Here is a 23,260-nt window from a genome sequence, read left to right on the forward strand (position 1 = left end):
CCTATGGGTACCAGAGAAGGACTATTGGGAGGTGGTGGAACATTCGAGGAGTGGGGCCTAATGGCAGATCCTTAGGTCACTGGGGTGTGCTCTCAAAGGGGACTGTGGAACCCCAGTCTCTCTTCTTCCTCTTTTGCATCCTGTCCATGAGTGAAGTGGTTTTGTTCCCACTGTGCGCCTCGACCATGACGTGCTGCCTAACTACAGGCCCAAAGTAACAGGGAATCATGGACTAGAACCCTCAAAACTATGAGTCAAAATGAACCTTTTCTCTCTTTTTTTAATATTTATTTATTTATTTTTTTAGGTGTAGATGGACACAACACACGCCTTTATTTTTATGTGGTGCTGAGGATCGAACCTGGGTCCCGCCCGTGCTAGGCGAGCGCTCTACCGCTGAGCCACAATCCCAGCCCCTGAACCTTTTCTCTTTATAAGTTGATTATCTCAAGTATTTTTGTTATAGTGATGAGACAATAACTAACATATCCCTGCTGTCCCCAGAGACAACGAGGAAAGTGCCTTGCTATACCCAGGAACTCAAAGGTTGGTACACAGCTTCCCTCCCTTCTGCCAAGCTCAGCATGTCCCCATGGTGTTCACTCACTCCGTGCTCATCCTTTCTTCCCTGGGCACCCTCCCATTTGCGGGGCCTCATGCTGGGTCTGGGGTGGGCTAGAAAACAAGTAAACTCAACTGGTTGCCACCCTTATGGAATAAAAGTCTCCTCCTCTCTGCTGCATGCAACTCTGTGTGGGTGGTGTGTGTGTGTGTGTGTGTGTGTGTGTGTGTATGTGTAGGGGATACTGCACTGAAGGAGCAGGAGGGGACTGCTTGCAGACCCTCACTTGTTAGACCCACCAGCTCTGCAGTATCCCACATGGACAAGGCCTCCCGGGATCTATTTGACACAAATGGAAACCAAGATCCTAAGGGGAGGCCAAGTGGACCCCAAAGAGCTCAGAACTGAGAAGACAGGAGTCGGGGAAAACCAGCAAGGCTAGAAGGGAGGGGTCAATTCCAGGACCATGGAAGAGCAGCAAGAAGTCTCGGAAGGCTTCCTGGTGGAGGAGGGACCAGGATCAGTTCAGGGCCTGCTGTCAGCTCTGGCAAGAAATTTCTGTGATAGAGATCCGGGCCAGAGCCTGCCCTGCAGGTCAGTTGACTTGGGGCTAAGCCAGCAGGAGGCATGTTCCCTGGTGGCTGCCATCCTGCCTCTAACCCACTGAGAACTGCCGGCCCACACCCCTGGTTATTGTGCATGATAAGAATCCACCAGGGGAGGGGGCAGAAAACAGGAGAAGCAGAACATACAAGAAACAGAGGCCAGAAGAGAGCCACAGTGGCAGAGACCCCAAAGCCAGATGGATAGAGGGAGAGGCAAAGAGATGAAGATGGATGGACCACGGGGCCATCCCTCCCCCAGAATGAGTTCTGCAGCTGCTGAGGTAGGCAGACGCGCAGCCGGGAACGAGCCTGCAAACCAAGGCTTTGTGAAGATTTTTCAGTAATAAAACTCTTATTTGAAATGAAATCTTATGCAGTGGGGGAAGCCCTTCTATGCCAGACACTAAATCCAGAAGCCGTAAAGCGAAAATTTGACAAATCCGACTACATAAATACGTAAAACATCTGTACGGCAAAAGACACCATAAACCAAGTTAAAATGCAAGTGAAACACTGCAAGAAAATATCACTAATATGCAAAGAGCCCCTACAAATCAATAAGAAAAAAGACAAAAGAGAAAAATTGGCAGTGAATTAGAAATCCGCAGAGGAAGAACTAAATTGGCCAATAAACATATAAAAAGTTATTCTATCTCACTACCAATCAGGCAAATGCAAATGAAAACGACACGATACCATTTTTTGCCCATCAGATTGGGGAAAATTAAAATGATTTATAACAAGCAATGCTGGCAAGGATGAGGGGAAATGAGCACTCATAGACCACTGGAGGGAGGGGGAATTGGCTCCACCGTAAGAAGGGTAATTCGGCAATATTGATTAACATTTTAAACCCACACACCCTACAACCTAGTAAACCCACTTCTAGAAGCCTCTTCTACAGAAAAAAAAAATTGCACAAGCACTCACATATAAATACTCAAGGATGCTCACAGCAGCATTGCTGGGAAGAGTAAAAAAGAAATTGGAAATGGCCTAAGTGTTTATCAATAAGGAAATATTCAAAAAAATACAGAGTGTCCACACTAGGAACACTCTGCCGTCTTTGAGGCACATCTATGTGTAACAATAGGGAAAAAAAATCAAGCTGTAAAACACGGCTTCAGAATGAGCCTATTTATAAATAACACCTTGCCACTATCTGACCCAAAAGGCTGGAAGGTAACACAGCAATCACTTTGAAGGGGTAGGACAGGGCGTAACCAGGGGGCTTTCCTGGCCTCCATTCTCCACAAATGTGTTGTTGGATTTTCTTTTGTAATCAGAAAAACAAAATCAATAGAGTTCATAGATTTTTAAAATCCAGCTCGGACCCTAAAATGCAGATCTAAGCAGCACTGCTGGGGCGGGGGAGAGGGGGTCGGGATAGACCCTCCCCGCCACGCAGCCCCACCCACCTACCCAAGCCCCGCCCTCCTACTCCCAGCCCCACCCACCTACCCAAGCCCCGCCCTCCTACTCCCAGCCCCGCCCTCCTACTCCCAAGCCCCACCCAACACCGGTGCTCTAGGACCAAGGTGAGAACCTTGGCTGGGGAACGAGGAGCTGGTGTCTGCACTCCCCCAAACCAAGACCAACAGGGCAGAAGGTCGCCACAGGTGCATAGGCTGTGTGGGCTGGCTGGAGAAGACACCCAGGCCTCGGGGTCCTCAGCAGAAACCCTAGGGGAGGGGGCCACAGACTCCTGTGCTGACAGGAGGGGAAAAAGAGGAGGAGGGAGCAGGGGGTGTTTCTATATGAACAGAGAGAATTGGGCTGCTCCGTAGGTGCAGGTGGAGGTGACAGGTGTGTTTCAGGTGTGTGACGTTCAGCAGGAGGAGGGCACACGTGGGTCTCCTCGGGGGTGAACTTAGAGGGTGTGTGGGCTCCGAGTAGTATGTAGGCGTGTCTGTGTCTACAGTCAGTGGGTGTGTGTGTGTCTTGTCACTCCCAATAATGACAGCAAAGAGGAGTGTATGTATGGAGGGAGAGGAACCCAGCAGATCGAGTGCGTGTGTGTGTGTGTGTGTGTGTATGAAGTGTCATATGTCTTATCAATGAAAACACTTGGGGGGCTGCCCATGTGTCCACAGGAGTTCTTATCATTAAGGAGGCTCCTCTGAGTGTGCACTGGGGTCTGTTGGGACACTAGGGCAGCCTGCAGGCCAGCAGAGATGGGAGAAGAGGCTCCAGACCTTCGCCAGAGTCCCAAGTCAGTCTGGAAATGCCTCTCCCACTTGTGAGTTGATCAAAAGAACCACAGAAAACTGCCCAGAAGGATCCTGAGGTCTCCCCGCCGTTCCAGAAAGTTCTCTCCCTTAAGCACTTGTTTGCAGAGCTAACGCCCCACCTAGTTCCCTACACTGCCTTCGAGAGGACAGGTTGAGGTCACCTGGGACAGGGACAGGAGGGACTCCTCCTGATGGTAGTGGATGACACTGGACCTGGGTACACACAGCTTCCTAGGCATCTCCATTTTGTCTAGGGCAGCCCAGGGAACATTCCAGAATGCAGATCTGACCACATGGTGGGCCTGCGCCACACTCTATGTGACCCCCACCACTCCCTACCCACACACCTCACTGCGCCCAATGGGCCTTAAGACCAGTTCCCAAGGAGCCCTCTGACCCCAGTGCCTGACCCCGTGCCTCCCAACACCACCTCCACTCATCCTGGCCCCCTCCACATCCTCCTTGACAGAGACAGGCCTCTAGACTTCCACACTTGCTGTTCTCTCTGCCAGGGATGCCCTCCCTCCCTGACCAGTCCCCAGTGTCCCCCAGGCTGGGGAGAGGAGCCCCTCTGCTGTCCCTGCCCTGTGTTCTTGTTCCCCAACCTGTGGCTGCTGAAGGCCGGCTTCCCCAGGGGACGTGGTGTTCTTCTCTGCACCCCAGAACTTAGCCCAGGCCTGGCCCAGAGGAGGCATTAGGGATGAAAGTTTGGGGAATGAATGAATGAATAGTCACCACAGCGCTGGGCCGAAGCCAGGCACACAGTGGACCTCCCTAGGGTGGCGGGGTAGGGGAGAAGGAGAGCAGCCGGGGGCTGGGACTCCCAGCTTCCCACCCTGGGTAGGCACAACAAGTGGCAGTAACCATGTCACCCAGAGAATGATTAAAGCAGTAAGTCCTAACCAGGGTCCCCAGGAGCAGGCACTGTGGGGGTCTATCAGCACTGAAACTGCACAAAATTGGCCATGAATGTGTGCATGCAGGAGGGGGGCGGGGCCTGTTTCAGATATAGGGCCTAAGGCCACCAGGACCCGGGCCCCAAAAGCATCACCAGGCCGAGCAAGGCTGGCCTGCGTGGAGAGGAAGCTCAGGGGCACAATGCCTGCACGTCAGGAGGGGCTGTCGGGGGCGAGGGCTAATACAGGACCCATGGCCCTGGACTTCAAGCCAGGACCCCTGCACCAACCAAAGGAAGCAGGTGCAGCTCTAAGCAGTGGGGGAGCTGCCCAGGCCAGGGAAGACTGTGTTGGTGCAGGTGAGCCTCTCATCAAAGAGGTGACAGCACCAGCTGTCAGAGGGAGTAGGTGGCAACCCTGAGTCTCGCTTGGACTATGGGGCCCCAGTTTCCCCATGCAATGCCTCGGGGTGAGGTAAGATGGTCCCTGGGAGTCCTTTCTGAATGTGTAGGGTGTCTGCTGTGCCCTGGCTCCAGGCTGCTGGGCTGAGAATGTGGTCCACGCAGGACTTGGTGTGGCCTGTGTCCCTCACCCCTTAGCTTCTCACTCCTCCAGCTGGGGCAGGGACCTGGCTGCTAACTGAGCTCGCAAAGCCCCAGGTTGGATGCTACAGTCACCATCTCCCATATTACAGTGACCTCAGGGCTAACAGGAACAAGAAGTTTCATTAAGAGCCTGGGCAGGAGCTGTGGGAGCCCAAGGACCGGACTGGAATGCTGAGCAGGGCTGGCAGCTGGGCCAAGGCCACATGGGCTCAGTGGGACCCCAACTCCCCCTGCCCTGTCACAGGTCTCCCTCAGTCTGCCTTGGGTCCCATCAGGAGTCGGCGGCAGATCTGGGCCAAGGTCCCAGGCCTCTGGCCCTGGCTAGACTGACTTTAGGCACAAATGTGACCTCCCCTTAGGAGCCTCAGCCCAAGCCTCCGCGCCTCCTGGTCCTGCCAGAAACAGGCAGCCGGCTCTGGGGCTCCAGCAAACCAACAGTGTCCCCGGATCCAGCCACCCTGAGCCTCAGTTTCCTCTCTTAAAGCACAAGTACATAAACCACCCCCTAGTCCTGTAGTGAAGACTGACGGGGTGTGGGAGGCATTCTGCTTGGAGCAGAAGAGAAGGCCTTCCCACCACCCAGTCCTTGGGCCTCCGTTTCCCCACCTCTGAGAGTTTCCCTGAAAGATTTTCCCCCATCCCCAGGGTGCTGGGGATTTTTGGGAATTTTGCCCAGGTGTCCAGTCCATGCCTGGCTGGGCCGGTCAAGGAGGGACAGGCTGCAGGGGCAGAGACCAGGGCCTTCCCTCAGGCAGCTCCCTGCTAGTTGGCAGATGACAGCTGTGACCATGGGGACAGGGCCTGTCTACTTAGCAGAGCTGGGCAGGGCTGGGCTGTCAATCTGGAGGTTTCTGGGCCTCACGTTGCCATCTCCATCTCTCCCTGCTAAGTCACACCCCACCAGGTCCTCTCATTATCTGCCTGACCCTTTAGGCCCCAAGGACCACACGAAGCCTAGAAATGGAGAGCTAGGGTGACCTGGGCAGTGATCAAGGAAGGCTTCCTGGAGGAGACAGGGCCAGAGGGTCAAGTTCACACAGGGGGCCTGGAACCCCCAGATAAGGAACCTAGATGGCCTTAGGAGCCCCTGGCAGTCTCACGTGCTTCTCCTCTCCTAGGGCCAACCTCAGAGCTGTGACACCAGCAGAGGGCTCGAGGGGGCGAAGGGCCTGAACTCAGGGCTCCCTCCACCTGTCCCAGAGAAATCAGTCTGGCCAGCGATGCCCGCGGCGGCTGAGACCTCAATGCAAACAGCTTTGCTGCTGGAGAGTGCGGCTGGCCAGGGAGGCTCCTGGCAGATTAAGAGCAATGCCGGCCCCAGACTCATTCATATTCCAGTCTGGCTGCCGGCTTCAATATGGCTGAGAGACGCGAGGGCAGAGGCGGCCCTTCGAGAATGCCCAGCGATGATTCCTCTCCGATTCCAATTTATTTTCTATCATTAATGCTTTTGAAAAGCCCCACACGCTCTGCAAACAGGGAAGGAGCACAGGGCTCTCAGGAGGGGCGGCCAGGGGAGGAGAGGGCCGGGGCTAAGGACGGGGCTCAGCCTAGGTGGTGCCACCTGAGGCTGGGGCCCTGAGACCTGGGTTCATGTCCTGCCCTGTGTTGCCCGCCTGCAGAACCCCGGGGGCAGGCAGGACCTGTATTTGTCAGTGCGACACCGGCCACCTCCTGCCAACCTCAGAGCGCCATTTCCAGGTCCGCTGGGGGTCAGGGGTGAGTAGGCTGCCTAAACTGTAAAAGGCTGCACACCTTGCCCTCAGAGAGTGAAGCAAAACCCACTGGAAATGGCAGCAGAGGCCTACGACCTGGGCACGGCCTCCCCCGCCATGCCAGGGGACACCCAGCCAGAATCCAGGAGGAGCTCCCCATCATGACTCAAACTCACAGGCCATCAGCCCATCCCCCACGGGCTTCCCTGGAGCCATCCTCCAGCCGCACCCTCCTCCCCCAGGACCCCACTGCAGAGGCAGGAGGTCTTCCAAAGCATGTCCCCCGCTCAGAGCCCTTCCCCAGCTCCCTGGAGAGCAAGTTCAAAGGCCATGCAAAGCCTCCCCAGTGGCTCAGGCCCAACTCCTCAGAGGTCACCCTTCCCTGCATTTGCCCACACCATCTCCTGTCTGGAATTCCCTCCTCTTTGGCTCCAGTTCACCTACCGAACACCTCCCCGCCTCCTAGATGCAGCCCAAGTGTGTCTCCTTTATGCAGTGTTCCCTAACTCCCAGGCACGCCTCACTCTTGAGTCCCAGGTACCCAATACCCACCTGTATTGAGACTCAGCAATATTGACACTATGTTTCTCGGTGTTTCCCCCTCTAATCAGTGAGCTCTGGTGAAAATGGGCTTTATCTAATTCATCCTGTATAATCTCAATTCTTGGTAAAATGCCTGCTCATAGTCGGGCAGTCAACCAATTAAATCTTAACTGAGCACCTACTTAGCTCTATGCTGGGTGCTGGTGACGCAGCAGCCAACTGGACGGAATCAACTTGCCATCTGGCTGCTTCCAGTGAGTGCACTCAGGGAGTGTCTGCAGAATGGGTTCATAGACATATGGCTACTTTGTAATGGGGAAACTGAGGCCCATAGAGGGAAAATGCCCTGTCTCAGGGTGTTCCTGCCTCCTTGCCCACATCTCTTGTACTCCATTTCTCTCCCAGGACCATAGCAGCAGCCAGAGAGAATTCAAAATGAAAGGTTAGAGTCTAAAAAGGGGGAAGAAAAAAAAAAGGAAGAAGAAATATGGTGAATTTTTCCTCTTTCTCCATAATGTAAAGAAAATTGCTTTTGCCAACTATCGCAGCTTAAAAGCAATTAGAGTTTTTGGAGGGGACTCTGGGCACAAGCAGAAGCGACAGAGCGAGCGCCCAGCGCGGAATTTTTCCAGCATTGGTTTGTATCAAGCAAAAGGGGGGAGAAAAAGGCGTTAAAAGCAGCAATTTTCAGCACCAGAGATGGTGGAGATAAAATATTTACAGCTTCCGAAGGAGGGTCCTGCAGGGGCCAGAGACCCCCTGCTCCCCACTCCCACCTCGTGTTCCAGGAGGCAAAGGGGGGGATTCAGGGAAGAGCCAGCCACCCTCTCAGCCTGCACAGACAGGGCGGGGGCCCAGGCAGGGGGAAGCCCCAGCTGTTCCGGGCCTCTCTCCTTTTCTCCAACGCACAGCCCCTGGCCCTCCGGAGATCCATCCCCAGAAACCTCAGCCCTGGCCTCAACTCTCCCCTGCTGGAAATCCAGGGAACAACCCCCGCTGCATGCTGGCGCTGGATGCCTGCACAGCCTGGGCCCCTCTCCAACCTCCTCTGCCATCTCCCATATGGCACGCTGCCCCGAGCATCTCCTGAGCAGCCAGGCTCCACTCACCACCAGGCCTTGCCCCACGTGAGCATGTGAGAATAGGCACCAACCCCCGAGAGGGAGGTGAGGCTGCAGGGAGGTACTGCTGAGCCCACGTCACACCCGCTCCAGCCCCCAACAGGCCTCTGCGCTGAGCCACCTCTCCCCTGCCTGGGCTGCTCTGGACCCCTGACCCCTCCCCCCAAACACAGAGTGGTCACCTCCTTCTGCAACCTCACTTCTCTCTGCTTCCCTGCTGCACTGACCCCAGCTGTCGGGCAACAAGGGCTTCCTTTAGAAGCGGACATTCCTAGACAAATGCCAGCAACTCCATTCGCTGGCTGTGTGGCCTCTGCAAGTCCCTCAGTCTCTCTGAGCCCTGATTTTCTGTCTGCTCAACGGGGACAGTAGCAGTACATATCCCACGTGGCTGCTGTAAGGATTCATGAGATAATATATGCGAAGCACCTGACACTGTGTCTGACTCTTAGTAGGCGTTCAGTAAACTCACTCTGCCTCAGTTCATGCCCAGCCCTCACTGTGACTCTCCAGGCCTCAGGATGGCCTCTATATGCACACACAGGCTCCCATGCCACCAGGGAGTCACCCAAGAAATGATCACTCAGAAGGCACCCGCCAGCTAGGATTAAAGGGTGCAGAAAGTTCTGGAGGGCTCTGCATATACACAGAAACCTAATGCCTGAGTGCAGGGCCAGGGATACTCTTACTTTGTTCAGCTTAGGCAGGATTCCTCCAAGAACAGTGTAAGCCTCACCCTGAGCTCTTGGAATCCGTGAGGCCAGGCAGAGGAGCTGAACAGAGGCTCAGTCCCCCTAAGGGATGAAGAGGGGGTCACCCTCCAGTCTTTGGCTGGTGGCTCAGTCCTCAGCCACCCTCCCAGCCCCATTAGACAAAGGCAAACACCAAGACCAGGGAGCAGCAGTTAGTGATAAAGCTGAGAGCAGGAAAGAGCCCCCAAAGGTAGGCAAAGGTAGCCCTCAAAGCAAGGCAAACAGCCCTGGGCTCACCACTGACCTGATGGGTAACCTCTCTGAGCCTCAGTATCTTCATCTATAAAATGGAGTCAGCAGAGTCCACCTGTGGGTAATGTTCTCCCAAGGCCCAGCAGGGGTCCAGCATCAGCCAGCTGGGGAGCACAAAGTGGCTGTGCCCTGCAACTGCTGTAGGCACAGTGCTCTCTCCCCACTCCTGGGAGAGCAAGGGAAAACCTGGCGGGGGAAGACTACAAGGACCTGAGGTCTTTCCTGTGACCCAAGAGGCCGGTGTTGAAGGACCAGGCAGAAGACAGCTGCGACCTGCTCCCTCCACCTTGCTCTCAGAGCAGGGAGGGACGAGCTGCCCAGGAGTGGTGTTGATGGGCCCAGGCTCAGCCCTCAAGGGACCACCGATCCAAGGTAGGTGCTCTTCCTCTCCCTCCCGCACTGTAGGAAAATACAGAGGCTTGATGTGGAGTCAGGCAGCTCCACGGGGCCTTGGACCAGGATCAAAAGGTGTTTTGATCTCTCTCTTTTGCTTTCTCTTTGGTCGCCTCCTACCCAGTTGCTGGGCTTCTGCCCCAGCAAGCCTGGCACTAATCAGGGCCAGGGAAGGGGAACAGGAGGCCAATCTCAGAACATCCTATTGAGACCTCTTCCTCGGCCTACACACCCATTCTCCCTGCCAGCAAGTTATAAAACTCACACACGCATGCGCACACGCACACGCACATGCACACACACAACACACACAGGGCAGGAAAGGGAGGGTGGAGAGAGGAGGGGAACTCTGGGCCACCCCCAGGATGGTTGCCAGCTCTTCCACAGCTGGCCCAGCATCCTGCCCTCTGGGAGCACTAGTATACCCTGAACCCCAGCCCACGTGGCCTGGAAGCAGGGGATCCTGGGACTGCGAAGCCAGATAATCAACCTACTGCCAAGGCTCTGCAGTGCTTCACTGTGAGACCCGACGCAGGACTGGCTGCTCCCTGAGCCTCAGTCTTCCGTCTGGAATCCATAAGAGGAATGAGATCATCTCTGAGGCTGCTTTCCGCTTCACATGCCTCTAACTCGAGGCATGTGACCCCCTCTCCCAGCAGGGGTAGAGGCCCAGCCACCAAGGAGGAAGGGGAGGCCAGGGTGATCTGCAGCTGGCCTAGGCCAGCAGAGGGAGGACACTGTCCTACCCAAGGCAGGCGACTAGACTTGGGCAGGAGGATGGAGGACAGAGAAGGCTCCAGAGACAGCCAGAGCCCTCTCTGTTCTGCTCCTGCCCCCAGGAGCTCAACCCCTGAGTCTGGTTTCTCATCTCTATTCTGTGCCCAGCCCAGATCTCAGGCCCAGGCCCAGGCCCAGACACCTGCACACCCAGTGCCCCTGATTGTGCAGACTCAGATCCTAGCCCCTCCTGCTAGGCCAGGCCTGCCAGCCCCCAGCCCCACCTACCCTGGTGGCTTCCACCTGTCCCCCAAAGGTGGCTGGTGGGAGCAGCCCTACCTAGGGTGCCATGGCAGGCTCCTCTGGACCTGCATGGCCAGAGCCTGATAACATTGTCCTAAATTAAACAATAAACAAGTTGTTTAGGATTTTCCTGACGCTGCAGTTCCTGATTAATCCCCACCACAAACAAAAGGAAGAGAGACAATTAACCCAAAAGAGGGCCACTTCCTGTTTCCAGGCGGAACCAACAGACTGCATGAGGAGCCAGCCTGCAGGGGGTCCTGCTCCAGCCACCTGTCCAGCTCCCGAGCACCTCTGTCCCCCCTACTCCCTCCTGGGTCCCAGGCCAGGGCTGACACCCAGGGAAACCTCCTAGACCCCCTTCTCCTTCTCTGCTTTGTGACCTTGAACAGGACAGGCCACCTCTGAGGCCTCAGTCTCCTCGTCAGTCAACATCCTCAGCTCTCAAGGATAAAACAGAAAGAAATAGGTGACCCCTTGAGGTTAGACAGAAATATTTTCTCTTATTTTTTTGAGATGGATGTTGAACTATTTAGGAGCAAAATGTCATGATGTCTATTAAGTGCTTTAAAATACTTTAGGAAAAAAAAAAGATGAAGCAAAATGTGGCCAAATGTCAGCGATTATTAAATCTAGGTGAGGGTATCTGGGAGTTCCCTGTACTATTCTCTGTCTTTCTGCGTGTCTGAAAAATGTTCCTAACAAAGTTAAAGGGAAAAAAGAGAAAAGGCACTGGTCACGTGACCAGAAGGCCCACAACAATGCCCTGGGCTCCTGGCATCTCCTGAAAGGCAGCTGGGTCTCTTAAGTAGGTTAAACGTCCCCCCTGCCTCCTCCTTTATGTTGTTTCCCTAGTAATGGTTTCTGCACAAATTCCACTGAGCCCCAGCTCTGCACTGAGAAGCCTCAGAGCATGCCGAAGTCAGACCCAGCGCTTTATTGAAGTAACTGCTGTCTGTGACCACCGCCCTCCACCAGCCAGTCTCCTGTCCCCTCTGCAGCGCAGCCCTGGGCTGGGCATCACGACACTGGCTCCATCTTCATGTGGCCACCTTAAAACGCCCCCTCAGAGGAGGCACATTAGATAGAAATGATGATGAGTCGATGAGAGCCTGGCCATTTCATTCAAAGGCCAAATATTACCCACAAAGCACCTGAAGTCCCCACTTAGCAGATGGGAAAGATGAGCCTCGGAGCCAGCAGAGACTTAGAAAATCAGGAATGTGGAGAAGAGAGGAACGAGCACAAACTCCTCCTCTACCCCACTTCCCCTCTTCCCCAACACCCAACACCAACCCTGGCAGCCTAGGTCACGGAGTGGTGGGTGGCCATGCACCTCCCTTCTCCAGATTCTGTTTATTGAACTTCCTGGTTGGGGATAAATGGCCGCGATTGCAATCTCCCAGCCTAGCCCAGCTGCCCCACACCAACACTGGCCAGGCCTGCGTCCGCTGGTCGATCATGAAGAGTTATCAGTACTCCAAATAATCAATTGCTAATTGCTGAATGCCATGCAATTCATCGGGGAGAGTTATGTGTGGCCAGTGACTGGGCACCCCCACCTGGGCCTTCGGGGGCAGGGAGGGTAGTGTCTGTGGTGAGCAGCTCCACAGAAAAGTAGCTCATAACCCAGGAGCTTCTCAGACAGTGTCTTGGGCCTAGCCCACATCCTGGGGCCCAGGAGGCCACCCAGGGAGGAAGTGGCGGTGGCCACAGAGGCCCTGAGGGATGCACTGCATGCCCCGGATCAGCCTAACCGGCCTCTGAGCATGCCAGGCACCCAAGATGGATAAGCCCAGTCCCTGCTGCCATGGCATTCCCAAGCCACAGGAAAGACAAACCACCACCCAGGCCTCACATGGAAGCACACAGCAAGTCAGGAAGCAGTCCCTAAGGGTACAGCAAGACCCTGAACTGGTCGGGGAAGGAGTGGTCGGAGAAGGTTTTTAAAATGTGGCATTTAAGCTGTCTTGGAAAGTGGGTAGATTGGCCTGGGCAGAGACAGGGGCAAGACCATCAAGTAGGGGGACAGCACAGGTCAAACCAGGGAGGACAGAAGCCACACGTGTAAAGGGAAGATCAGCAGAATTTGGCTGGAGCCTGGGGACTGCAGAGAACCCTGGGAGGAGGGAGGCTGCTGCCCAAGGGTCAGATTTCGCAGGGTGCTGAGGAGTCCAGATGCCAGCGAGAGGCGAGAGGGAGCCCTGAAGGGTGCTGAGCAGGAGACCAACCGCCAGTGGCAGCATGTGCACGCCCCACGAGGGCAGAGGCTGGTCTTACTCATCTCTGTCCCCATAGCACCCAGCACAGCTGGACCCAAAGGAAGTGCCCAAACAAGTGATTCACTGAATGATCGTAGGATCATCAAATTGTAGGGTCAGGACTCCTGGAATCATGGTTGTGGAATATTATGTTTTTATGCCCTGCTCAATTATGAAAATACATTTTTCTATTTTAGAGCCTCAAAAACACCCTTGTGAGGCAGGCTGGGGAGTCATTCTCTCCAATTTACAAAGGGGAAAGCTAAGGCTCAAAGAGAGATAGTGACCCGCTCCACAGCCAGTCAAGGCCAGGGCCCAGGGCCTTCCCAACCTGCCCCAGCAGGCTGAGCCCTGCTTACCTTGGCATAGCCCAGGGTTGCCTGGGAGGCAAAGGCCCATCCCTCACTTTTCCCTGGCCTCCCTGGCCTCTCCTGTCCCCCAGGATGCTGCCCACTCAGCCCCTCTTCCTGCTAGGGACAGCAGAAGTATAGCCAATGCTGCCTCTTGAGCATCCTCATACCACCCTGCTGGGATTGAGGGGCAGTCACCAAGGACAGCCCATCCCTGCACCTACATAATGGAGACAGGGCTGGGCAGGGAGTCTCTAGAATCCCCAAGCTTGATCTGGACAGAAGACAAAGCCATTTCTTCCAGTTTCCACCCCAGCAGTTTGAGAAGCCTAACCCTGGAGCAAGAAAATGGGACCAGGAGACCAGAGACAGGGCCCAGCCCAACTCACTGGGTCACTTCTGCACAATCACTTCTCGATCACAGCCTCAGTTTTCTCCTCTATAAAATGGTACAATGCTCCACCCACATTATTGAACTGCCATCAGGACAAAACAAGCAAAGAGTATATAAAAATGTATATTTTTTATATACAAAAATTGTATAAAAAGCAAATTTTGTCCTGGAAAAATAATAGAGTTTCCCTTCAGTCTGGACATTGACATTTCAGTAGGAAGGAAAAAGCTAACATTGAGGGACATGCACAAGAACTACTTCAAAGAGAAATAATTTCAAAATATTAGGACAAGAATTATTTCAAAAAAATTATTTCAGGGCTGGGGACATAGCTCAGTTGATAGAGTGCTTGCCTTGCATACACAAAGTCCTGGGTTCAATCCCCAATACCATAAAAAACAAACAAACAAACAACAACAAAAAAGAATTATTTCAAAGCAGGCTACGGACGGCTCCAGTAGGTTAGTTTCTTTCTCCCCATGATATAGCTGAGGAAAGTGAGGCTCAGAAAAGTGAAGTGACTTGCCTAAGCTCACCTGGCTTAGCAGCAGCTCAGCCAAGATTCAAACCCAGTTCCATCTGCCATCTAGCTCAGGCCCTTTTGCTCCCAGGATGATTCGAGAAGCCCATTTCCAAAACCCCAAAACCTCAGGGAGCACTCGGGGAGAGGGTGCCCATCATCCACTCATACACACCTTACTGAGGCCCGAGAGCCTGGTATCAGAGCGTCCTTCCACCCCATGACTCGTGGACCAGCAGAGCTATCAGAGCTGGGTGGGGCATGTGAGGAGGAAGGTGGCTGGCACAGCTGGCCTTAAGCTAATTGGATCAGTCCTGGGCATGGAGATGCCTGTCCAGCTGCCCTAGCAGATGGGTGCTGGAACTGGGCCACCTGCCAACACCCAACCTCCATGTCCAAACCAACCTGGACACCAAGGTTCCATTTTGGCCTTCTCCCACCCTGACCCTGGTGGCTGGCATACCCATATAGATCCAGAAGGCCACCGTGGCAGCCACTATCCCTCCTCCAGAGGCCGGTGCCTCCCCTTATGTGGCCATATGGCCCCATATGCTCCCTGACAGCTGGACTGCAGAAGCAACTGCCTGAGGACGTCCTCTGCAGAGGCTCGAGGCCTGGTCACCCCATATACCCCTGCTCAGGAGGCCACCAGGACCACCAGGAAAGCCCTGACCCCAGCTTGTTATAAAACAAGTCATCAGCCCTTGTACACATCAGGGCCCCTCTCTGGACCTCCAGTTCTTCCTCAAACAGCAGTGCCATTGTGCCCCCCAACCTCAACCCCTTCCCTTTGTATCCCACTTACAAGGTTACAAACTTCCACCCAATTTCACTCCAGTTATCCAGGGAGACTAACAAACAAACTTGTCCATTTTACAGACAAAGACTAAGGCCTCACCAGGTGTGGTGGCACACATCTGTAATCCCAGTGATTCAGGAGACGGAGGTGGAAGGATCACAAGTTTCAGGCCAGCCTGGGCAACGTAGTGAGATCATGTCTAAAAATTTAAAAGGAGTGGGGAGCTGGGGATGTAGCTCAGTGGTAAAGCATCCCTGGGTACAGTCCCCAGTAGCGAAAAATAGGAAGGAAGGAAGGAAGGAAGGAAGGAAGGAAGGAAGGAAGGAAGGAAGGAAGGAAGGAAGGAAGGAAGGAAGGAAGGAAGGAAGGAAGGAAGGAAGGAAGGAAGGAAGGAAGGAAGGAAGGAAGGAAGGAAACTGAGGGGCTTGGTCAAGTGCATAAGTGCAAACAGGACTGAAACTTGCATCTATGACTCCAACACACTTGCCATCTCTGTGTGCCTAGGTGGTGAGACTGATGGTACCTGTGCTGCCACCCAACTCTGATGACCTAGATCAGCACCCCTAGATAGAACCTCTCCATCCTCCACTGGCTGGAAAACCCTGCATGGCAGGCAGGCCGGGTGCCTATCCCTGCTGCAGTTGTCCTCAACATCAGCCTGGATTCCCACAGCAGCCTCAGGACACCTCTGGGTCTCTGGCCAACCCCTCCCACCACCACCAGAGGGAGCGGCTTAAATCACAAATCTGATTATGTCCCTCTGGAATTTCAACCTCCCAAGCCCTGAACAGGGAATCAGCCCACACTCAGATGGGCACTCAGGCCCTCCTCCATGTTGTGCCAACCTGCTTAGTGCCTCCTGTGCCCCTGCATGAGCTGCTCCATGGCAAACACGTTTCCCCTGTGCCCTGTGCTTCCCACCTCCCTGCCTTCACTGACGCTGGCCTTATCTGCCCACAAAGGCCTCACATTCACATTCTCCATCAGTCATTGATTCAACGAAGATTTATTGAGCATCCATCCACCAAATACCAGAAACATCTCAGCAGATCAAAATCTCACCAACCCTTCCAGCCCATCTGAACCCACCCGCCCTGTGTTCCCCACTGTGACTCTGCAGTGGCCCAGCCCACTCTGTAGGCTCAAGCCTGACTCTTTCAGAGCCCATCCAGAGAAGGGTCCAGCACTGTCATGCAGCTCAGCCTTCAAACCAGGAGATGCCCCCAAGTGTGGTGTGAGGCCCAAGTGTAGGAGTCCTGGAAGTGGGGAGCAAGGAAAGATCAAGGTGTAATTCCTGGGAGCAGATGTCTGAGCCCCAGAAGCCATGAAGGAGACTCAGATTGACCAGAGAGGCCTCAAGTTCCTCCAAAGGAGACCTGAGTGGCCAGGGGCACCTTGCTATCACTGAATTTGTTAGAATGCAATAATTTTAAAAGTTAAAACATAAAATGGCAGGGTCAGGCCCCAGTTGCGGAGGGAAACTAAGGGATCACCCTGGGTTCTACCCCTTGCCAGTCAGTGGGGGGCAGCCAGTGGGAACTGGAAGCACCTGGCTGGGCCACCTGCAGCACAGATCAAGGGCCAAAGAGGTACCGCACCTGCATTCCCTCTTCCCCTGGCTTAAGGCCCCAGATAGACTGCATGTCCTACTACACTAAGGTAGCAGGGGAACAGGGCACAACCCCGGCTGGCAGAACCAGGACAGGGATGCAAGCAGGCCTGGATGGTGGACTTGGGCCAAGAAAAGGGTTTAGTCATGCTCCAGCCACCAGCATGTCAACCACAGCATTGGTTAACACCTAGGAGACAAAGTCCAAGCTTAGGGAGCCACAGGAGAAGAGGGGGCAGAGTGAGAGAAGACAAACCCATGGTCAAGAAAGACTGAGTCAGCGAGTCCGAGAGTCAGCCAGAGCAAGGAGAAGCAGAGAGGCAGCTTGAGAGATGAAGCCAGCAAACAGGCCTCAGGAGGCACAGCAGCATCCAGCAGGCCCAGCCCACCCCACACCTGAGGGAGACGGCCACTCTCCCCACAAAGAGCCTCCAAAGGCCTGAGTAACTCTGAGGATGAGTCCAGGCTGCCAGCAGGACTGAGGGGGGTCACAGAGGCCTGCCTGGGGCTGGCAGCTCCAGCCTCCTGTGCCTCAAGTAGATGGGAGAGAAGTAGACTCAGTAACCCCCAGACATCCCCCCTCCTTGCTCCTCTCCCCCTAGTGCACATTTAGATCCCTATGGCCAACCTAAGGGAAAAGCTCTTGCCCCCACAGGGCCCAAACAGAAGGACAACGACAGGATCTAGTCCAGAGTGCCAGGCTGTTAGGAGCAGGGGATGTTTGGAGAACACCCTTCTGATCTGCTGGTTAATACTAACATGCCAGAGCTATGCTGAGGATTACAGGAACCAGGTTTGCAAACCATCAAGCAGAGCACAGACTCTCTTCTCTGGTCCCAAATCTGGGAAGCATAAGTTCAACCAGGCTGGAGTTAAAAAGTCCCATAGATCAGGTCAGGGGAATAAGTTACTTCAGACTAAGTAAGTGGCTGCCCCATCTGAGAAAGATGTCTGTACTAGACAGCCAGAGAGCTGCTCTGGGGTGACTCTAGTAAGACGTTACCAAAGACCTGCTGACAGGTCAATAAAGAAGGTCTCTTCCTGTCCCCTGCCCATCCTCACCAAAGATCAGGATTGGAGATCTTCACAGTGCCCATGGGCTTCTCTGAGACTTAGGAGATGGGTGTTCTAGCTCCATCTTTGCCTCAGCATCCTCTTCTGTGAAATGGACATGAAGCATGCCATGGATCCTGCATTCTCCTAATGTGGCTGAGAGAGTCCAGAGAGAAAATGGATTTGGAAGTAAGGTTTAAAACTAAAAGCTGATCACATAGAGATACCACCAAACCCCAGAGACCCAAGTAGATCCTAGTTGGTCCAGCCACCACACCACTCCAGGCAGCATGCAGGATGAGATCAAGGCTTCCTACCCCGCAGGCTCATATCCTGAATGCCAGGGAAAAGGGCAGGTGGACTCTATGCCCAAGGAAGCCCAATCTGGAAAGGTTGGGGAGCAATCAGCAGTCAGAAGAGGTTTCCTAGGGAAGAAAAATCCTGCACTGGAAGCCAGGAGGATTTGCTAGGGAGGAACACCTGGGGGAGGGTGGTTGCCTCTGGCCCTTTCTTGAGCCTCACATTTCTGGGGACAAAAGGTTTGCTCCCTTCCAGGGCCACCATCCTGGATCACACCTCCCTGCCCTATCTTCTACTGTACTGGCTGAGCTGGCACTTAAGGGATGGGAGCAGGCACTTAAGGGATGGGAGTAGGGGCTTGGAACAGCCAAGGTAGGACCCTAAGGTGAACAGTTGGAGACTCAAAGGGGGAGAGGTACACAGTGTGCCACAATCGCAGCACACAGAGTAAGGCAGCCAAAGACATGCCTACAAACAGGGATAAGGATACCAGGCTGGTGGGCCTGGGGACAACCCCACGGAGCTCCCGGGCACTGAAGTCTGATGGGGCACATCTTGCTGGTAGTTCCCTTTTCCAGCGCCCATCCCGCAGCACAGAAGGTGCGGGGACACAGGCACATACACACAACCGCACGTTTACCCTCTCCTCCACCTCTTGAGCCCTCAGAACTGGGGGCTGTTGGCGTCCGGAGAGGCTCCAGCGCAGAGCCTCGGGACTGGGGTTGGGGTAGGGGTGTCCAGGACAGCCGACGGCTGCTCTGACAAGGCAGCAAAGGCGCATCCCTCGGTCCACCAGGCGGCCCAGCCTGCGCCTTCACCCCACTTCCCTCTCGCATTCTCCCCTTTGAAAAGAAAGGCCATAATTCCACCATTAATGCGCCTCCATCTCCACCCTCTCCCGTCCCGCCGTGCCCGGGGGCCTCCACAAAGTTGCTTCAAGTCTCGGGGATTCTGGCGGCAGGTGAGGGTTAGGCGGGGCCGAGCTGCTAACAGGAGAGCTGTCACCGCGAGGGGTGCCGAGCGCGCACCTCCCCCCTCCAGCTCCGCGCGTGCACGCCTTCACGGACGCGCACTCCACACCCCACCCCCACCGCTGCCCCCGAGGTTCCCGCCCAATCAGAGGCCGCGCACGCGGCGCTGCCGGCGGGCAGGCACCCCGACTACCCCGCCTGCGCCCCTGCGGCCCCAGCCCCGCCGCAGCGTCCCGACCTGGCCACACTCACCGTCCCGGGCGCGCCGTCCGCGCTCGGCTCCGCTCTGGGCCCGCATCCCCCAGCTCAGTTCTGCTCGGGTCCGTGCTCCGACTCGGATTCCCGCTCCACAGAGCTCGGCTTGGAGATGGTGGTGGCAGCAGCAAGGAGCGAAGCAGGAAGGGCGTGTGTGTGTGCGTGTGTGTGTGAGAGAGAGCGAGCGCGCGGCGTGTGCGCGGGAGGGTCCCGCGCTCCCCTGCGCGCCCGGCTCCTGCCTCCTGCTCTCCACGCTGCGATGCCAGCAGAATCCCTAACGCGCGCTCACACTCGCCGGCCGCTCACACTCGCGCACACACGCGCACACCCGGGCGCGCACACACCCCCGCCGCCGCACTCTCGCCCTCCTGGGGCGCTCACAAAGGCCCCCCACTACCCCGGCCGGTCGGAGCTCCAGGCACGCGGCCCTGCATCCTCTCCTGGACCAGTTCCTCCTCAGGTCCCCCGTGGCTCCCAGAGGGGACCCCACGGGCGTCCCCGCTCCTCGCTCCAAGCCCGAACCCCGGCCACGGAGCCGGACACCGGCTTCCGGCGCTCGCGCCCAGAGGTTCCCGCTCCCTCCTCCTCTACCTCCTCCCAGCGCCGCCGCCCGCAGCCGCGCGCTCTCCTTTCTTTCCCCCTTTTCTGTCACTGCCTCTCCTGTGTCGGCTCTCCTTTCTCCCACCTGACCCCAACCCCTTCCTCGGTCTTTCCCGCTGCTTCTCCGTCTGTCTCGCCACCGCCCTCTCCCGCTCCCCTCCTCCCCAAGCCCTGCGCTGCCTCTCACATTCCCCGCATTAACACCCGGTGCCACCCTCGGCTCGCGGGGCCCGGGGTTCGAGCGCGCAGTGGGCGGCGAGGGGACCCACCGCGCCCCAGCCCCGCCGCCCCCTCCGCTCTCCTCTGGCTCCGCGGCTCCTCGCTCGAGCCTGGCGGGTGGCGATGTCCCGCACTAGCCTCGACTGCTGCTGACAGCTCTCATCTCGCCGGGGCTTAAAGGCATAGCGCACCCGGCTGGACCTGCCCCACCCGGGGGCGCCTGGGAGGACAGCCTCGCCGCGCGGGAACTGGCCGGGGCGGTGGCGCAGCCGGAGCCGTGCGGGCGGCGCCTTGTCCGCCGCGATTGAGCCCGGCCCTCCGGGGCTGGAGGTGAGTCAAGGAGAAGGACAGTCGAGAGCTGCCCAGACCAAGCCATCCAGGGGGCGCTCAGCGCTTGTTGGCAGCCACACCGGGAGGCAGGCTGGAGTGTGGGGCAGTGTATGCTAGGCATCCAGGACTGTGAGGCTAAGAGGGGGAGCGAAGAAATAGCTGTCACCCGGGAATCTGAACCCCAGGTGAAGACACCTGTCTTGCTGGGAGGAGAGGACTTACAGGGTGACCTCTGCCTCCTACTGTGGGACCTTGCGCCAATGCCCACACCTCTCTGCACCTCAGTTTACCCTTCTTTGGAAGAACATTGATTTGCATCATCTCTGGGGCCATGCCCAACTCTGATATAGAATTAGCTGTTCTGGAGATGGAGAGTCTGCCTTGAGGCTCTGGAATCCCAAGGCAGACCCTCAAAGCCCAGAGTTCCAACTCCTCCTTGCCTGTGAAAGCAGGGCAACCGTCCACCCTCCTCAGGCCTGGTCTGCACCCTTCCTTCTTCTATGACCTTTCTTTTCCCATCTCAGCAGGAGAATCAGGGAATGAGGCAAAGTTGAGCAGAATAGGGACCAACTGAGTACAGCGGTCTACTTGCAGAGCTCCTCCAAGTCCCAGATCTCCCTGTACCATCAGGACACTCTGGAGAGGAAAATGCAGCCCTAGGCTCCTGGTCAGCCTGGTCCTGGACAGACCTGGCAAGTGAGCATTTCATGTTCATGGCTGTATTCCCACCCTGGACTTCTTGTACCCCAACACCCACATAGGGATGCATTTTTCCCATTTGTTTTCTAAGCATCTGTTGTGTACCACATCCTCCGTGAGATCGTGGGGACACACAGGTGATTTAGATACATTCCTGCCATCAGAAAATGAGAAAAGCAGGAAGGTATGAGAGCTGTTAGGGGTAATCCAGGAAAGCTTCCTGGAGGAGGTGGCATTAAAGGATAAATAGGAGGAGGTGGCATTGAAGGATAAATAGAAAGGAAGAGAATGGACACCCCATGTGAGTAAAGAGCATATGCAAAGACCTGGAAGAGGGAGATAGGGAATGATGGGTGTGCTTTGGGGACAACTTGAATTGAGTTTCATCGTAGATCCAGGACAGCAGCAGGCTGTCACTTGGCAACTCTCAGGTGATGTCCTCATCCTCATCTTTCAACCAACACAGATGCTCAAGGCTAAAGCCTCCAGACCCAGCAGATTTTGCAGGGTGCCTCCCCCTCTCCTCCTCTCCTCAGCCCAGTCCCGATCTGGATTCCCACATCTGCAACCAGATGCAGCACAGCCTCCCCCTGCTGACCGGAGCTGGAAGTGGGAGAAGTGTGTGTGGCAGTGAAGCAAGTCCAGGAAGGGCCAGGCTCCCACACACCCCCATCACAAAGCTGCCCCGCAAAGACCCCAGACTTTGGTGTCAGGCAGACTCAATGCAGCTCCAGCCTCAGTCTTCTCTGTAGAATGGGAATAAAAATACTTGGCCAGCAAGGTGAGAGGTGAAGAATTCCTGAGAAGAAGGAATTATTCATTCCTGAGCAGAGGAGTGGCTCCAGACACCATAGATATTGGACAAAAGCCCTTTTCCTTCCCTATACCTAAGCATGGCTTTGTGGCCCCCCTCCCCTGAAGTCCCCTACTGTATCCCCTTTCCCTCCTTCCCGGCCATTTTCCTTCGGCTTTCCTCCCAGACTTCCTGGGGCCCTCGGGGGAGATGAGCTCACGGCTGTTGCCTGGTCTGGCTCAACACACCTCCTGAAGAGTCTTCCAGGGCTTCCAGGTGGGCCCCAGGGAGGCCAAACAGAGACAAACAGCCTTCCCCAGAGTCCCAAGCAGAGCAGCAGTTCCCCTCTGCCTCCCAACCACTTCTCCCCGTCACTTCTCTTGTCCTGGGAGCCACACAGCCTGTGTCTAAGCTTGAGAATTACTGCCCTTGCCCCCAGCTTTTTTTTATATATTTATTTTTTAGTTGTAGTTGGATGCAGTACCTTATTTATTTGTTTTTGTGTGGTGCTGAGGATCAAACCCAGGGCCTTGTATGTGCTAGGCGAGCGCTCATTACTGAGCCACAACCCCAGCTCCCCTCCCAGCTCTTTTGTGTGTGTGCAATCTCAAAGAGCTAGTGCACCTTCTCTGAGCCTCAACTTCCTCCCTAAGTATGGGGGCAGCTAGTGTGCCCCCAAGTGGTGATGAACTTAAGTCTAGTTTATTTTTTCTTCCTCAACAAGTCCAAGCCTAGGCCCTTCATCCTGGAGTTCTGCACAAGGAGTAAGTACTGAGGCTCTCTGTGACCCCCTTATGCTAGTGGCCAGGGGCTATTGCCACCTCTACCTCCCAGGACCCACTCTCCATGGTCGGAGCAGCAGCAGCTGAGGGCTAGAGGCCAGGCCAGTGTGGGCAGCCCCCTGGCTCCGCCCCAGAGGCCAAGGCTGGCTGCTCCCCACCATGGGGCTGGTACCCTTAGCAGTGAACCTGCAGATGTCTCCCTGGGGCCCCTCTGCTCTTCCCAGCTGTCTCCATAGATCAGCAGGGAAAAACTTAGCAGCATCCCAAACCCAGTCATCAAGCCAGGGCCAGCCTGGGCTAAGGGAGCAGCCTACATGGAATCCTAGGAGGCATTTCCCATCCGCTTTCTCCATAACCCCTGTTTCTTGAGCCAGACTGAAAAATGCATCAGCAGCATCCAGACAAATGTCCCACTCAACCAGACTGTCTCTCTACTACCTCTAAACACATCTGCTCTCCCCACATCCAGGTCTACCACCTCTTAACTCCTTCCTTCCCCAGCAACCTTCCTCCACCACCCCTTCTCACGCCAGTCTCCCTCTCCTCTCTACTCATGGCATACTATGTACTGGGAGCTGTTTGCTCCCTAATGTATCCACACATTACATCTGCTGTTATTCCCATTTCAGA

The 23,260-nt window shown here is 55.5% G+C and overlaps 1 protein-coding gene across 2 annotated transcripts in view; it reads right to left on the reverse strand.

Annotated features, from left to right (window-relative positions):
- Positions 1 to 19,801, reverse strand: part of Lingo1 (leucine rich repeat and Ig domain containing 1) — a 192,308-nt gene extending 172,507 nt beyond the window's left edge. For both annotated transcript variants that reach the window (XM_058573804.1, XM_058573805.1), the window contains exon 1: positions 19,205 to 19,801. The gene's annotated coding sequence lies outside the window, so the exon portion shown is untranslated. The remainder of the gene's footprint in view (positions 1 to 19,204) is intronic.
- Positions 19,802 to 23,260: the final 3,459 nt, after the last annotated feature.

The sequence above is a fragment of the Marmota monax genome, unplaced genomic scaffold (assembly GCF_021218885.2).
Source record: "Marmota monax isolate L192 unplaced genomic scaffold, Marmota_monax_Labrador192_F-V1.1 WCK01_AAM20220418_F8-fsc00111, whole genome shotgun sequence".
Taxonomy (NCBI): Eukaryota; Metazoa; Chordata; class Mammalia; order Rodentia; family Sciuridae; genus Marmota; species Marmota monax.